Genomic DNA, 17,386 nt, shown 5'->3' with positions numbered 1-17,386 from the left:
ATTCAGAACTACTAGGTTCAGGTTCATTGCCCAAATTTTCACAGAATGTAAATTTCCTTTTATTTATTTGGGCAATGAACCTGAACAGAAGATTCACAGTGCACCTCTCCCTTCTGTTAATTGAAGTACTCATTATGTCCACAGGTAATAGCCCAGAATCTTTCTGTAAATTAATACAAGTAAGAATTTTATCATTTTAATAAAAATAACAACCTCTAGACTGTATAATCACGACAATGTAAGTATTACAATCTCAGTGTAATATCAAACTGAACACAAATTTTGTTTTAAGCATGTGATGGCAACTGCAATTCAAAAGCTGGAAAAAGTTGTGTTTATTCAACACTTTCGTTGAATAAATATCCATTTCAATCACTTGAAAATTGCTGTAAAGTTTACTGTGAAGGCACTGGTTATAATGGATTAAAATGGAGAAACTAAAAAAAAACACAAAAACAAAAACAACAACAACAACAAAAAAAACCCTACAGAACTACTAGGTTCAAGACAAGCAGGGTACTAGTTAATAATTAAAATGGTTTATGAAGCAAACCCCAACATCTTGGCCTTGGACCTGAAGATCAAATAGAACTTAATGGACAGTTTCTGTAAATGAAAATATTTCACACTTAAAATCAGTGCAAATTGTGAGAAGGGAAAATTTAATGCCAAATTAATGAGGTGTGTCTTAAAAGCAGATGGAATTGTTCATGACCTTATAGTTTCTGTATTTAGAGTAAATTATTTTAATACTTAAGTCTTAGTTTCTTCTTCTATAGAGTAGGGCTGGTAACATTATATGAATTAAGTGTGAGAATTTATGCAAAATTCATGTAATTTATCCAATGACATAGCAAATATTTAACAAAGGCTAAATCCTTTTCACAATTATGAGAAATACTTTTTCAATTTTGAACACATGCTGTGCACTGTGCCACAATGCCACAAAAATATAGAGCACCCAGATGCAGTAACTCCACATATTTTTGCGTTTATGTCATACTTACTATGTTCATAGATATTGGCTTGTCATAGATATTGAATGACCACTTATAAAAGCAATCAACATAGACTGTTTACATATGGGCTCATAACCTTGTTAGTGTTCTCTTATAAACTAAACACAGTATTCAACATGGTAATAAGCTTGAAAACAATTATCCCACACATGTTATTAGACTTGCATGTGTTTTTCTAAATATAAAAAAATGAAAAAATTTTCTCAGTAAAAAGAATTATGTCTCAAAAGTTCTTAATTTGGTATTGTAAGGATTATAATACCATGATGCGGTTTACAGTGAGGAAAGAAAGAAGTCACAAACCATAACCAGAGTAGATAAATGAAATGTAATTAACTTGACCTCTTGCCCTACATGTGGCAAAGTCATCAAAGAAAATGATTGCTAGAAATAATCACAAAGTATGGGAAGCTCATGCTTTGATCGCTGTTGTTGTTTGTTTGTTTGTTTTGAAGTGTATCAAATTAAATAACTGCCATTTGAATTACTTTATTTCAGGTTGTAAATAAGTTTTAGATTTACAGTTAGATTTAGCTCCAAACAATGCAAGCTTGTGGTAATCATAAGACGTTTCTGGTTAAAGAGTCTACACCAAATCAATCTAAATGCAGTGGTAAATAAGGTTTATCTTTCAATTTTACCCATGTGTTCAGTAGCACTGAAAGTCAAGTAAGCTCACACCAGAGTCACTTGGTCTCAGTATAGCTGAGACAGTTCAAGTGGCTACAGTTGACCTTACTGGGTTTACAGTTCTCAGGGGTGAGACTATGTCCATGGGCTTGTTTCTTAAAATACAATTGAACAGCCATGATTCCCTAAAATAATTCTGTAACAACTTGGGTCACAGCCAGTTAATTGCTGTTCTTAATTCCTGTAACATAGGTGTCCTCTTCAGAAAGCCTATACCAATGAAGTGGAGTTTATTTTTTACTTTCTCCTCCACCAGGTTCAGAGTATCCGAGTTAATGTAGAGATCCTTGATGCATTCAAAGATCTACTTCCGTTTTCTACATTAGGCTATCCAGTTCTACCTGCAACGTTTGTTGAAGATGCTCTTTTCTACAGTAAGTACTTTTGCCCTCCAAGAATCAGGTGGCTGTAGGAGTGTTGGCTAATATGTTGTTCCTTAGTTTTATTTTAATAATCATTGTCTGTGCTTATGACAGTGTCATGTTGTTTTCTTTACTATAACTCCATAGCATAACTGGAAATCTGGGCTGGTAATACCTCTCAGACTTTAATTGTCCAGGATTATTTAGTCTGTCCTGGGTCTTTCCTGTTTCCATATGAAATTTAAGATTGCCTTTTTAGCTTCTGTGAACAACTGCGTTGAAATTTTTATGAGGATTAGTTGAATATGTAGATGGCTTTGGGGAAGGATGGCCATATTCACAATATTAAACCTACAGTCCATGAGTAGGAGAAGCCTTTCTATTTTTTGGTATCTTCTTTAATACATTTTTCAGTGTCTTAAACTTTCATTGTACAAGGGTGGTTTTTTGTTTGTTTGTTTGTTTGTTTTGTTTTGTTTGTTTGTTGTTCTGTTTTGCTTTTCTTCCATGGTTAGATTTATTCCTAGGTATTTGAATCATAGAGTTACTGTGAGAGATATTTTTCTTGCTAATTTTGTTCTCAGTGTATCTGTCTTTCATTTACACCAAGGCTACTGATTTTCCCATGTTACTTGTTCCGTGCAACTTTGATGAATATTTATTAGTTTAAGAGTATTCTTGTGGGTCTGTAGGGACTTTTATACATAGGAGTATACTATCTACAAATAAGGACATGCTGACTTCTTCCTCTTATACTTGTATCCTCTTTATCTCCCTCACTTGTAGCTAATACTACAAACACCATACTAAAAATTTGATTATTTGTGCATTGGTGATAATAACTTAATTACTAGTAATGTAACATCTGTACTATTAACACAAATGCTGATTATTGGAAAGGCAAGTAACACCTCAGAATAATAAAATAACTTATTTGAAATCCGCAAAGGAGCCCTACTCACTTTGAATGCTTCATAAATCACATTTTATAAATCACAATATGAAATCCATGAAAAACTCGTTAAAGAAAGAATAAACAATCAACACAAAGTAATGGTTAAATGATATCCAAACTTATTCATAAAAAACACCCACTGCTGATGGCAAACAGATTATAAAAGTGTATTAATATCATTAGGCTGTATATGGTTGTAAATTAAAATCACAGAAAAATTCTATTTTTGCCACAGCTGGAGCTTTAAAAAAATGAACCTGACATGAAAATTGCTGAAAAACATATAATTTAACTTTGTTTTGAAACATTGATTAGAATTTTGTTTGAAGTTAAACATGCATTTAATGTTATCAACAATTAATTTCTAGATATTTGCTCAATACAAACATTTACACAAATTTCTATACAAAATATGTCTTAGCATTTTTATCTAGCATATTTATAAACTAACAACCCAATCTTTACTAACAGAAATTGATATATTGTGATCTGCCTATTTAAAAGAATAACATTAATTACAAGAAACAATGCACTCAAATCTGCAACACTATGAATGTACATTTCACCCATCTTAAGAGATGAGGAGTCCCGTTCAATGAAAGTCTTCACTTACCAGGAGATTGGGATAGATGTGAGCACAACCTACTGAGACTCTACGTGAGAGAAATGTAGGAGATGGAGAAATAGAAGGAACCAGAGGATACTAGAAACCTATGAGAAGAACATTGTGATGAGTGGATCGGGGCCTAGGGGGTGTGCTCAAACTATTGCACTAACCAAGAAGAATACAATAGTAAACATGGAACCCCTACTTTTATCTACCCAATGGACAGAACATTCTTCACAGGTATGTGGAGAGTGGGGACTGACTTTGACATGAGCTGTAGTGCTCCATATTTAACAACTCCTCATGGTGGGGAGGCCTGATGGCACTCAAAGAAAGAATAAGCAGGCTACAAATATGAGACATGATAGCCTAGGACCACATAGTAGGGGAGGAGGTCCCCCTCAGTCATAGACTAGAGGAGGGGAATAGAATGAAAGCAGGAGGGAGGGAGGAATGGGAGGATAAAAGTGATGGGATAACAATTGAGTTGTAATCTGAATAAATTAATGAAATTAAAATAAAATGTAAAAAAAAAAGAGACAAAGAGCCAAGTTCAAAAGTACTTAGTGAATGATTTCAGTTATATAAAATCCACACACATGTGGAAATATCTTTAAGACTATGGAAATAAAATATTATTAAATCTATGAGATGGGGAGGGGTGGCCAAGACTATAGAGCTCAGTAAATAATTTTCTACTTAATAAATACTCATTTTGGTCTAAATATATTATAAAGTAATGAACAAAAGTGTTTTTTAAAAAGTCTTACTCTTTAATCATTAAAGAAATTGGCTAAATTATTCATCTAACCATAATTCTGCAACTAAGAGTACTGCACTTTATACATATAAAACTATAAAAGTAACACTCCTCAAGTTTTCTAAGTGCTTTGGCTATTTTGTATTTGACAGCCTCAAAGAAAACATCTTTCCTATCTTAGTGCGTCTAACATTCTGAATGTAAATCCATCTGCATCACATCTTGTCAATATCAACTTGGACAATGAAGCCTCATAATATCGCTTCTGTTAAAATTTTGCATTTCAGTCCTCTTCTAAATTTTTAAACAATCCAGAGACCTGATAAAATACAGAGTATAAGTTATTATTCCAGATAATCTAAAGGTTTCTGGTAAACTCAAAAAAAAAAAATCTATAGGAAAGCACTAAAATGGGTAAGGAAATTGATGACCATACAATAGAAAATAAAATAGTAGAGCCAGTGAACACTGCCAAGCTGGTAGACCTGCTTGAGGATCTGGCCTCAATGTCTATTTTAGGATCCCACATGGAAGGAGAAAAGTTAACATCAAGAGCTGTCCTCTAACCTACACATGATGAATTACACCCACCCAGACCTTATACTCACTCTGTGGTGGTTTGGATGAGAAATGCCCTCCATAAGCTTATGTATATGAATACCTGGTCTCTCGATTACTGGTGATATTTGGGGAGGCTATAATATCTTTCTGTGGCCAAACCTTGCTGGAGGAAGTACAGCATTGGGGGAAGAATTGATAATGTATAGCCTTTCCCCACTTCCATTTCTTTCCTTCTGTTTTCTGTGTTTCATTGAGATGTGCTATCTTAGTTTCTCCTCTGGGTGCAGTCATGACTTCCCCTACATGGTCTCTCTCTCTTTCTCTCTCTATCTGTCTCTTTCTCTGTGTGTCTCTCTCTCCCTATCTCTCTCTCTGTAGCCCTCTCAGTCTCTCACTATCTCTCTCTCTGTGTCTCTGACTCTGTTCTCTCTCTCTCTCTCTCTCTCTCTCTCTCTCTCTCTCTCTCTCTCTCTCTCTCTCTCTGAAAGTAGAATCTACAATAATCTTTTCCTCTCTAAGTTGCCCTGAATCATAGATGTAAGTCTTTGGGAAAGCTACAATGTTCAGACTTTAAAAAGCACCACTATTAGAGCATCCACTTAAGTAAAAACTAAATTATTGATTATGAAAGAAAGAAGAGAGGGACAGAAAAAGGTAAGTAATGGACGTAAATATGTTTTTGTTTTGATCCCAAGTGTGGGATGGGAAACAAACTTGTGAGAGAACCAGGGGTGTTTATCCACTAGAAGAGGAACCGCCCCTTTTGAGGGCTTGGCCTTTGCCAGCTGAAAAACATCTGAATACGAACTCGGACTCAGAGAGGACACACACACATAATATATGCCTCAATCATGAGGCGAGTCCTTTTGGTCTTGGCCTCTTTTCCCATGATTTGGCTGTTCACCGCTCCACTTTGAGACGCTCCTAGAGAAAACCATTCCAGCAAACGCTTCTAGGTTCCCGCTGCCGCGCTGGGTTCGCGCTGCTGAATTGCCGCCGAATTGCCGCTGAATTGCCGGTTCGCTGTTTTTCAGATCTGCTGGAATCCTGCTGACTAAGCCAATGGAATTGCTCCCAGGAGCTGAGTCTATGAATGTCTACTTTGCCGGCCCCCATTAACCTCTTTCCTCTCCTATTTAAGGTAGGTGGGTTGGAATGGAGGTATAAGCATTAAAGATCCCCAAATAATGTATGTTTGAAAATCTTTCAAGCCTACCAAGGCCAATTTTTGAAACAGAAAGCAATAAGAAAATGAGCTCGGACTTCTCACATAATGCTGTTCTGCTAAGTCAAGACCTAAGCTAACTGAGTTCAGCAAAAGTACGGCTTTATATGTTAAATGTGTTCTCTATTTTAAAAAGTTAAATGTGAAATCACCTCTAAGTCTTGTGTCTCTACCCAGATAAACAATACTAATGAGGTTTTATTTTGAAATTATATTTTCCCTACACATACAGAAGAAAAATGGCATACTAGCAATAAAGTATATATTTTTCTGACAAAGTAAGGCAGTTTGGTTATATTTTGATACATTTATCAGAGTTTTTAAAATTAAACTTAACAATTTAGTGATGTATCTTTCTTGAAGCAGCAATTGTTTTATATGTATCTTCAATTTAAGATATAAACTCTTATTAGTAGTCTATGACTGCCAAAATACTGAAATGCACACCGCTATGCACACAAGAGAGAAAAAAAAATCTCTACTTAAAGAAAATTTATGGTTTCACAAAAAAATGGGTCAACAAAAACAGTTTAGTTTTACTACACTAATTTTAGGTGGAGAAACAGGCGCTAAGGAATTATATTTTTAAATGTTTAAGGAAATCCACTTCATGCTTCCCCGTGGGAGCAATAATCATGCCTGAATACATTCAATAATCAACAAGAAGAAAAAGAGAAGTTCTTTGCAGTGATATGAGGCTGTAGGAATGGAACAGAGAGGGAGGAAAATATGCCGCTTATGGTCCGGGCATCTGCTAGTGTATATGAACTAGAAAAAAAATTTAAAGAAGAAAAGAATAGACTTTAATATATATTTACAGACATACTTTGAATACTATTCAATATTAATTATTGGCTTATGTGGTAAATAACATCTATGCATTAGTGCATAAAAATATTCCTTTAACTACTCCTACCCTGGGAGGAACTTGAAAGTGCTTTCCAAGAACAATTGTGTGTTTTGAAGAAAGTGAGGTCTTAGTCGACTGCCCTGGCTCCTTAGAGTAGTTCCACAGGCTTTCAATATTCTCCTCACAGGGCTCCATTCCCAAATTGTGTTCCAACACTTACCTTCAATCTTTCAGTTGTCAAATAAAGACATTGTATCACATTGGCACTGCAGAAGAGAATGTAAAAGAAGATGAGCAGTTAAAGTGTTAAAAATAATTTGATAAAATCAATCCTTATGACATAACAGCCAATGTAACCAGGAGTACAATCAGATTTCTAAAAGAATCTTTGGCATACATAAACTCATGGAAGAATACTGTTTCTCTCTCTCCTCTTTCTCTCTCTCTCTCACTCTCTCACTCTCTCTGTGTGTGTGTGTGTGTGTGTATATATATATATATATATATATATATATATGTATTTATTTATGTTACATCTACATTTTAAACATTACAAAAAACACTATATATAGTAATGAGAACCATGACACAATTAGGAATTATATTAATGTTACATTGTAAGTGTTTTGCATATTATGTATTTGACAGCCTTGAAGAAAAGGTCTTCCCTACATGGTGTGTTTAACATTCATAATGTAAATCCATCCCCATCATATCTTGTCATTATCAACTTGGGCATTGAAGCCTTATAATATTGCTTCTGTTATAATTTTGTGTTTTAGCCCTATTCTAAATTTTGAAACAATCCAAAGACCTGATAAAATATAGAATGGAAGTTATTATTCCAGATAATCTAAACTTTCCTGAGAAACTTAAATCAAAATCAATATGAAAGCACTAAAATGGTTAAGGAAATTGATGACCATACAATAGAAAATTAATAGTAGAGCCAGTGAACACAACCAAGGTGGTAGACCTGCTTGAGGAACTGCCCACAATGTCTGTTGTATGATCCCACATGGAAGGAGAAAAGTTACCCTGAAGAGCTGTCCTCTAACCTCCACATGAAAAATTACACCCACCCAAACATACAAATTATACTCAATCTGTGGTGTTTGGATGAGAAATATCATCCATAGGCTTATGTATATGAATACGTGGTTTCCCAATTGCTGGTGATATTTGGGGAGGTTATAAAATCTTTATGTGGCTCAACTCTGCTGGAGGAAGTACAGCATTGGGGGGAAGAGATTTGATAATGTATAGCCTGTCCCCACTTCCATTTGCTACCTTCTATTTTCTGTGTTTCACTGAGATATGCGATCTTAGTTTCTCCTCTGGCTGTGGTTATGATTCCCTCTCTCTCCCTTTGAAACTAGAATCTACAATAATCTCTTCCTCTCTCAGTTGCCCTGAATCATAGGTGTTAGTCTTCAGGAAAGCTGCAATGCTCAGACTTTAAACAGCACCTCTATTAGAGCATCCACTTAAGTAAAAACTAAATTATTGATTATGAAGAAAGGCGAGAAAGATAGAAAAAGGTAAGTAATGGATGTAAATATGTTTTTGTTTTGATCCCAAGTGTGGGATGGGAAACAAACTTGTGAGAGAACCAGGGGTGTTTATCCACTAGAAGAGGAACCGCCCCTTTTGAGGGCTTGGCCTTTGCCAGCTGAAAAATATCCGAATAGGAACTCGGACTCGGAGAGGACACACACACATAATATATGCCCCAATCATGAGGCGAGTCCTTTTGGTCTTGGCCTCTTTTCCCACGATTTATTTGGGTGTTCACCGCTCCACTTTGAGACGCTCCTAGAGAGAACCATTCCAGCGAACGCCTCTAGGTTCCCGCTGCCGCGCTGGGTTCGCGCTGCTGAATTGCCGCCGAATTGCCGCTGAATTGCCGGTTCGCTGTTTTTCAGATCTGCTGGAATCCTGCTGACTAAGCCAATGGAATTGCTCCCAGGAACTGAGTCTATGAATGTCTACTTTGCCGGGCCCCCATTAACCTCTTTCCTCTCCTATTTAAGGTAGGTGGGTTGGAATGGAGGTATAAGCATTAAAGATCCCCAAATAATGTATGTTTGAAAATCTTTCAAGCCTACAAAGGCCAATTTTTGAAACTGAAAGCAATAGGAAAATGAGCTTGGACTTCTCACATAATGCTGTTCTGATAGGTCAAGTCCTAAGCTAACTGAGTTCAGCAAAAGTACGGCTTTATATGTTAAATGTGTTCTCTATTTTAAAAAGTTAAATGTGAAATCAACTCTAAATCTTGTGTCTGTACACGGATAAACAGTATTTCCCTACACATACAGAATAAAAATGACATACTAGCATTAAAGTATATTTTTTTTCTGACAAAGTGAGGCTGTTTGGTTACATTCTGATACATGTATTAGAGTGTTTTTTTAATTAAACTTAACAATTTAGTGATATATCTTTCTTGTGGCAACAATTATTTTATATGTCTCTTCAGTTTAAGATATAAACTCTTATTAGTAGCCTATGACTCACAAAATACTGAAATCCACACCGCTATACACTCAAGACAGAAAAAAAAATCTCTACTTGAAGAAAATTTATGATTTCACAAAGAAATGGGTCAACAAAAACAGTTTAGTTTTACTATACTAATTTTAGGTAGGAGAAACATACGCTAAGGAATTATATTTTTAAATGTTTAGGGAAATCCACTTCATGCTTCCCTGTGGGAGCAATAATGATACCTGAATACATTCAGTAATCAACAAGAAGAAAAAGAGAAGTTCTTTGCCGTGATATGAGGCTGTAGGAACGGAACAGAGAGGGAGGAAAATATGCCGCGTGTGGTCCGGGCATCTGCTAGTGTATATGAACCAGAAAAAAACATTTAAAGAAGAAAAGAATATGCTTTAATATATATTCACAGACATACTTTGAATATTACTCAGTATTAATTGCTAGCTTACTGTGGTAAATGACTTCTACGCATGAATGCATAAAAATATTCCTTTAACTACTCCCAACCTGGGAGGAACATGAAGGCGCTTTCCATGAACAATTGTGTGTTGTGAAGAAAGTGAGGTCTCAGTCAACTGCCCTGTCTTCTTAGAGTTGCTCCACAAGCTTTCAATATTCTCCTCCCAGGACTCCATTCCTAAATTGTGTTCCAACACTTACCTTCAATCCTTCAGTTGTCAAATAAAGACATTGTATCACATTATGCACTGTAGAAGAGAATGTAAAAGAAGATGAGCAGTTAAGCTGTTAAAAATAATTTGATAAAATCAATCCTCATGACATAACAGCCAATGTAACCAGGAGTACCATGAGATTTCTAAAAGTATCTTTGTCATACATAAACTCATGGAAGAATACTGTTTCTCTCTCTCTCTCTCTCTCTCTCTCTCTCTCTCTCTCTCTCTCTCTCTCTCTCTCTCATATATATAATGAGAGATATATATACAAATAATCTTTGTAAAATTACACAAAAATCTATCTATAGTTAGAAAAACCATGACACAATTAGGACTTATATTAATGTTACATTGTAAGTGCATTGCCTATTTTGGATTTGACAGCCTTGAAGAAAACATCTTTCCTATCTTGGTGTGTCTAACATTCATAATGTAAATCCAGCCCCATCACATCTTGTTATTATCAACTTGGGCAATGAAGCCTCATAATATTGCTTCTGTTAAAATTTTGTGTTTCAGTCCTTTTCTCAATTTTGAAACAATCCAAAGACCTGATAAAATATAGAATGGAAGTTATTATTCCAGATAATCTAAACTTTCCTGAGCAACTTAAATCAAAATCTATACGAAAGCACTAACATGGGTGAGGAAATTGATGACCATACAATAGAAAATTAATAGTAGAGCCAGTGAACACAACCAAGGTGGTAGACCTGCTTGAGGAACTGCCCACAATGTCTGCTGTATGATCCCACATGGAAGGGGAAAAGTTACCCTAAGGAGCTGTCCTCTAACCTCCACATGAAAAATTACACCCACCCAAACATACAAATTATACTCAATCTGTGGTGTTTGGATGAGAAATATCCTCCATAGGCTTATGTATATGAATACGTGGTCTCCCAATTGCTGGTGATATTTGGGGAGGTTATAAAATCTTTATGTGGCTCAACTCTGCTGGAGGAAGTACAGCATTGGAGGGAAGAGATTTGATCATGTGTAGCCTGTCCCCACTTCCGTTTGCTTCCTTCTGTTTTCTGTGTTTCACTGAGATGTGCGATCTTAGTTTCTCCTCTGGCTGTGGTTATGATTCCCTCTCTCTCCCTTTGAAACTAGAATCTACAATAATCTCTTCCTCTCTAAGTTGCCCTGAATCATAGGTGTTAGTCTTCAGGAAAGCTGCAATGCTCAGACTTTAAACAGCACCTCTATTAGAGCATCCACTTAAGTAAAAACTAAATTATTGATTATGAAGAAAGGCGAGAAAGATAGAAAAAGGTAAGTAATGGATGTAAATATGTTTTTGTTTTGATCCCAAGTGTGGGATGGGAAACAAACTTGTGAGAGAACCAGGGGTGTTTATCCACTAGAAGAGGAACCGCCCCTTTTGAGGGCTTGGCCTTTACCAGTTGAAAAACATCTTAATACGGACTCGGACTCGGAGAGGACACACACACATAATATATGCCGCAAACATGAGGCGAGTCCTTTTGGTCTTGGCCTCTTTTCCCATGATTTATTTGGCTGTTCACCGCTCCACTTTGAGACGCTCCTAGAGAAAACCATTCCAGCGAACGCTTCTAGGTTCCCGCTGCCGCGCTGGGTTCGCGCTGCTGAATTGCCGCCGAATTGCCGCTGAATTGCCGGTTCGCTGTTTTTCAGATCTGCTGGAATCCTGCTGACTAAGCCAATGGAATTGCTCCCAGGACTGAGTCTATGAATGTCTACTATGCCGGCCCCCATTAACCTCTTTCCTCTCCTATTTAAGGTAGGTGGGTTGGAATGGAGGTATAAGCATTAAAGATCCCCACATAATGTATGTTTGAAAATCTTTCAAGCCTAAAAAGGCCAATTTTTGAAACTGAAAGCAATAAGAAAATGAGCTCGGACTTCTCACATAATGCTGTTCTGCTAGGTCAAGACCCAAGCTAACTGAGTTCAGCAAAAGTACTGCTTTATATGTTAAATGTGTTCTCTATTTTAAAAAGTTAAATGTGAAATCAACTCTAAATCTTGTGTCTGTACCCAGATAAACAATACTAATGAGGTTTTATTTTGAAATTATATTTTCCCTATACATACAGAAGAAAAATGGCATACTAGCAATAAAGTATATATTTTTCTGACAAAGTAAGGCCGTTTGGTTATATTGATACATTTATCAGAGTGTTTTTTAAAATTAAACTTAACAATTTAGTGATGTATCTTTTCTGTGGCAACAATTGTTTTATATGTCTCTTCAATTTAAGATATAACCTCTTATTAGTAGCCTATGACTCACAAAATACTGACTTGGACACCACTTTGCACTCAAGAGAGGAAGAACATCTCTACTTAAAGAAAATTTATGGGTTCACAAAGAAATGGGTCAACAAAAACAGTTTAGTTTTACTACACTAATTTTAGGTAGGAGAAACATGCGCTAAGGAATTATATTTTTAATGTTTAAGGAAATCCACTTCATGCTTCCCTGTGGGAATAATAATCATGCCTGAATACATTCAATAATCAACAAGAAGAAAAAGAGAAGTTCTTTGCAGTGATATGAGGCAGTAGGAACGGAACCGAGAGGGAGGAAAATATGCCGCGTGTGGTCCTAGCATTTTCTAGTGTGTATGAACCAGAAAAAAACATTTAAGGAAGAAAAGAATATACTTAAATTTTTATTTACTGACATACTTTGAATATTATTCAATATTAGTTGCTAGCTTACTGTGGTAAATGACATCTGTGCATTAATGCATAAAAATATTCCTTTAACTACTCCTACCCTGGGAGGAACATGAACAATTGTGTGTTTTGAAGAAAGTGAGGTCTCAGTCGACTGCCCTGTCTTCTTAGAGTAGCTCCGCAGTCTTTCAATATTCTTCTCACAGGACTCCATTTCTAAATTGTGCTCCAACACTTACCCCCAATCCTTCAGTTGTCAAATAAAGAAATTGTATCACATTATGCACTGTAGGAGAGAATGTAAAAGAAGATGAGCAGTTAAGCTGTTAAAAATAATTTGATAAAATCAATCCTCATGACATAACAGCCAATGTAACCAGGAGTACCATGAGATTTCTAAAAGTATCTTTGTCATACATAAACTCCTGGTAGAAAACTGTTTCTCTCTCTCTCCCCCCCCCCTCTCTCTCTCTTTCTCTCTGTCTCTCTCTCTCTGTCTCTGTCTCTCTGTCTCTCTCTCTCTCTCTATATATATATATATATATATATATATATATATATATGTGTGTGTGTGTGTGTGTGTGTGTGTGTGTGTGTGTGTGTGTGTGTATTACATATACATTTGTAATATTACACAAAAAACTATCTATAGTAAGGAGAACCATGGCACAATTACTAATTATATTAATGTTACATTCTAAGTGCTTTGGCTATTTTATATTTGATAGCCTTGAAGAAAACATCTTTCCTATCTTGTTGTGTCTAACATTCTGAATGTATATCAGTCCCCATCACATCTTGTCATTATCAACTTGGGCAATGAAGCCTTATAATATCGCTTCTGTTAAAATTTTGCGTTTTAGCCCTTTTCTAAATTTTTAAACAATCCAAAGACCTGATAAGATATAGAGTATAAGTTATTATTCCAGATAATCTGAACTTTGCTGAGAAAAAATAAAATCTATACGAAATCATTAAAATGGGTAAGGAAATTGAAGACCAAACAGTAAAAAATTAATAGTAGAGCCAGTGAACACAGCCAAGGTGGTAGACCTGCTTGAGGATCTGGCCTCAATATCTGTTTTAGGATCCCACATGGAAGGAGAAAAGTTATCACGAAGAGCTGTCCTCTAACTTCTACATGATAAATTAACCCCCCCAGACATAGACCTTACACTCATTCTGTGGTGGTTTGGATGAGAAATAGCCTCCATTGCTTATGTATATGAATACCTGGTCTGTCGATTTCTGGTGATACTACGGGAGGTTATAAAATCTGTATGTGGGCAAATCTTACTGGAAGAAGCATAGCATTGGGGGAAGAAGTGATAATGGATATCCTTTCCCCACTTCCATTTGCTTCCTTCTGCTTTCTATTTTTCACTAAGATGTGCTATCGTATCTTCTGCTTGGCTTGGTCATGACTTCCCCCACATGGTCTCTCTCTCTCTCTCTCTCTCAAACTAGAATCTACAATAATCTCTTCCTCTCTAAGTTGCCCTGAATCATAGGTGTTAGTCTTCAGGAAAGCTGCAATGCTCAGACTTTAAACAGCACCTCTATTAGAGCATCCACTTAAGTAAAAACTAAATTATTGATTATGAAGAAAGGCGAGAAAGACAGAAAAACGGTAAGTAATGGATGTAAATATGTTTTTGTTTTGATCCCAAGTGTGGGATGGGAAACAAACTTGTGAGAGAACCAGGGGTGTTTATCCACTAGAAGAGGAACCGCCCCTTTTGAGGGCTTGGCCTTTGCCAGCTGAAAAACATCTGAATACGAACTCGGACTAGGGAGAGGACACACACACATAATATATGCCTCAATCATGAGGCGAGTCCTTTTGGTCTTGGCCTCTTTTCCCATGATTTGGCTGTTCACCGCTCCACTTTGAGACGCTCCTAGAGAAAACCATTCCAGCGAACGCTTCTAGGTTCCCGCTGCCGCGCTGGGTTCGCGCTGCTGAATTGCCGCCGAATTGCCGCTGAATTGCCGGTTCGCTGTTTTTCAGATCTGCTGGAATCCTGCTGACTAAGCCAATGGAATTTTTCCCAGGAGCTGAGTCTATGAATGTCTACTTTGCCGGCCCCCATTAACCTCTTTCCTCTCCTATTTAAGGTAGGTGGGTTGGAATGGAGGTATAAGCATTAAAGATCCCCAAATATTGTATGTTTGAAAAACTTTCAAGCATTCAAAGGCCAATTTCTGAAACTGAAAGCAATAGGAAAATGAGCTCGGACTTCTCACATAATGCTGCTCTGCTAGGTCAAGACCCAAGCTAACTGAGTTCAGCAAAAGTATTGCTTTATATGTTAATGTGTTCTCTATTTTAAAAAGTTAAATGTGAAATCAACTCTAAATCTTGTGTCTGTACCCAGATAAATTATACTAATGAGGTTTTATTTTGAAATTATATTTTCCCTATACAGACAGAAGAAAAATGGCATACTAGCATCAAAGTATATTTTTTTCTGACAAAGTGAGGCTGTTTGGTTATATTTGATACATTTATCAGAGTTTTTAAAATTAAACTTAACAATTTAGTGATGTATCTTTCCTAAGGCAACATTTATTTTATATGTATCTTCAATTTAAGATATGAACTCTTATTAGTAGCCTATGACTCAAAAAATACTGAAATGCGCACCGCTATGCACTCAAAAGAGAAAAAGAAAACATCTCTACTTAAAGAAAATTTATGGTTTCACAAAGAAATGGGTCAACAAAAACAGTTTAGTTTTACTACACTAATTTTAGGTAGGAGAAACATGCGCTAAGTAATTATATTTTTAAATGTTTAAGGAAATTCACTTCATGCTTCCCCGTGGGAGCGATAATCATGCCTGAATACATTCAGTAATCAACAAGAAGAAAAAGAGAAGTTCTTTGCAGTGATATGAGGCAGTAGGAACGGAACCGAGAGGGAGGAAAATATGCCGCGTGTGGTCCTAGCATTTTCTAGTGTGTATGAACCAGAAAAAAACATTTAAAGAAGAAAAGAATATACTTAAATTTTTATTTACTGACATACTTTGAATATTACTCAGTATTAATTGCTAGCTTACTGTGGTAAATGACTTCTACGCATTAATGCATAAAAATATTCCTTTAACTACTCCCACCCTGGGAGGAACATGAAAGTGCTTTCCAAGAACAATTGTGTGTTTTGAAGAAAGTCTCAAGTCTACTGCCCTGTCTTCTTAGAGTAGCTCCGCAGGCTTTCGATATTCTTCTTGCAGGACTCCATTCCTCAATTGTGCTCCAACACTTACCCCTAGTCCTTCAGTTGTCAAATAAAGACATTGTATCACATCATTTAAAAGTCAATGTCTTGGTAATATTAATCATCGTTATGTCATAACAATAAAGACTGTTGAACATGTAACATATGCAAGAGAAAAGAATATATGAAAGCAATCTGGCTTACATGCTTTGATTTAGAAATTAGAAAAGATGATTAAAAACAGTAAATCATCCATAATATCACTAAAGAGCAATATTTTCTGAAATATATTTAAGATATACTATATATGGTCATATATTCATAAAGTAAAATTAATTAACATTGAAATAAAAATGAAAGAAAACTCCAGAACTTACTTAGAATTCCATGGCATGTATATACTAAAATGAGTCAATAGTATATGATGAAAGACTATGGTCGACAATGTGAGTATACTTTACATATTCATACATATATACAACTACATGATGGAAATACCATTAACACAAATGTTTTCCTACAATATAAAAACTACAATTAAAAACAATGAAGTTTGCTGAAAGTCGTATCTTGTGTGTGGTTATGTGACATACCAACAATCTTTATATAGTCAACTTGAAAAAGTATATTCACATCTTGAATTAGATTTTTTTTAATCTATGCCAACAGAATTACTTTTCCCATCATAAAAACCTTTGTAATAGAGAAAATAATACGTCTTCTGAACAGTGTTCACAAAAAGATGTTTAAAGTCAGACAGACTTTTCATGTTTTTAATTATAAATTTTACTTCAATATATTACTTAATGAAGAAAGTAAGGTTTAAGAGTACGTGAACTATTTCATCTTGTTCATGGAAATAAACATGGAAACATCAGTAAGTTGGTGAGTAGAGTTAAGTTTTAGAGGCATAATGATAGTAGATAGGATAAACTCTGAAATGTTCATCACAGTGGCTTCAAAGGCATACATTATATTGTTTTTGTCCACCATCACATCTATCAAACTGGTAATCCCTAGAAACGTTCACTGTGATAACTTTGTGGCTCCCTCCACACAACCGAAAGGGGCTTTGCTTTGCTGGTATTTCATACAAATTTATCTATGCATGCATGGAATTGTTTTTCTCAAAAGTCCTAAGAGAAGCGGAATAAAAAGAAGATTATGAAAGCATGCAAGACAGGCTTTGAGATACTGGTCAAAGACTACAGTTTCAGTTAGATTGAAGGGACAATTTCAAAAGTTCTGTGCAACATGACAACTATAAATATTAGTGTGCAAA

The 17,386-nt window shown here is 35.8% G+C and overlaps 1 long non-coding RNA gene across 3 annotated transcripts in view; it reads left to right on the top strand.

Annotated features, from left to right (window-relative positions):
- Positions 1 to 5,717: 5,717 nt before the first annotated feature.
- Positions 5,718 to 17,386, top strand: part of LOC311600700 — a 141,093-nt gene continuing 129,424 nt past the window's right edge. Inside the window, exons 1-4 of one of the 3 annotated variants that reach the window (XR_014780316.1) lie at positions 5,718 to 6,095; positions 8,955 to 9,062; positions 11,874 to 11,979; positions 14,893 to 14,999. This is a non-coding gene — a long non-coding RNA (uncharacterized lncRNA). The remainder of the gene's footprint in view (positions 6,096 to 8,954; positions 9,063 to 11,873; positions 11,980 to 14,892; positions 15,000 to 17,386) is intronic. The other 2 variants (XR_014780317.1, XR_014780318.1) reach the window with 2 other exon arrangements.

This window comes from Acomys minous (genome assembly GCF_964271855.1).
Source record: "Acomys minous genome assembly, chromosome: 6".
Lineage (NCBI taxonomy): Eukaryota > Metazoa > Chordata > Mammalia > Rodentia > Muridae > Acomys > Acomys minous.
Note: the sequence above shows the minus strand (reverse complement) of the source record. Positions and strands in the feature narration are given on the sequence as shown.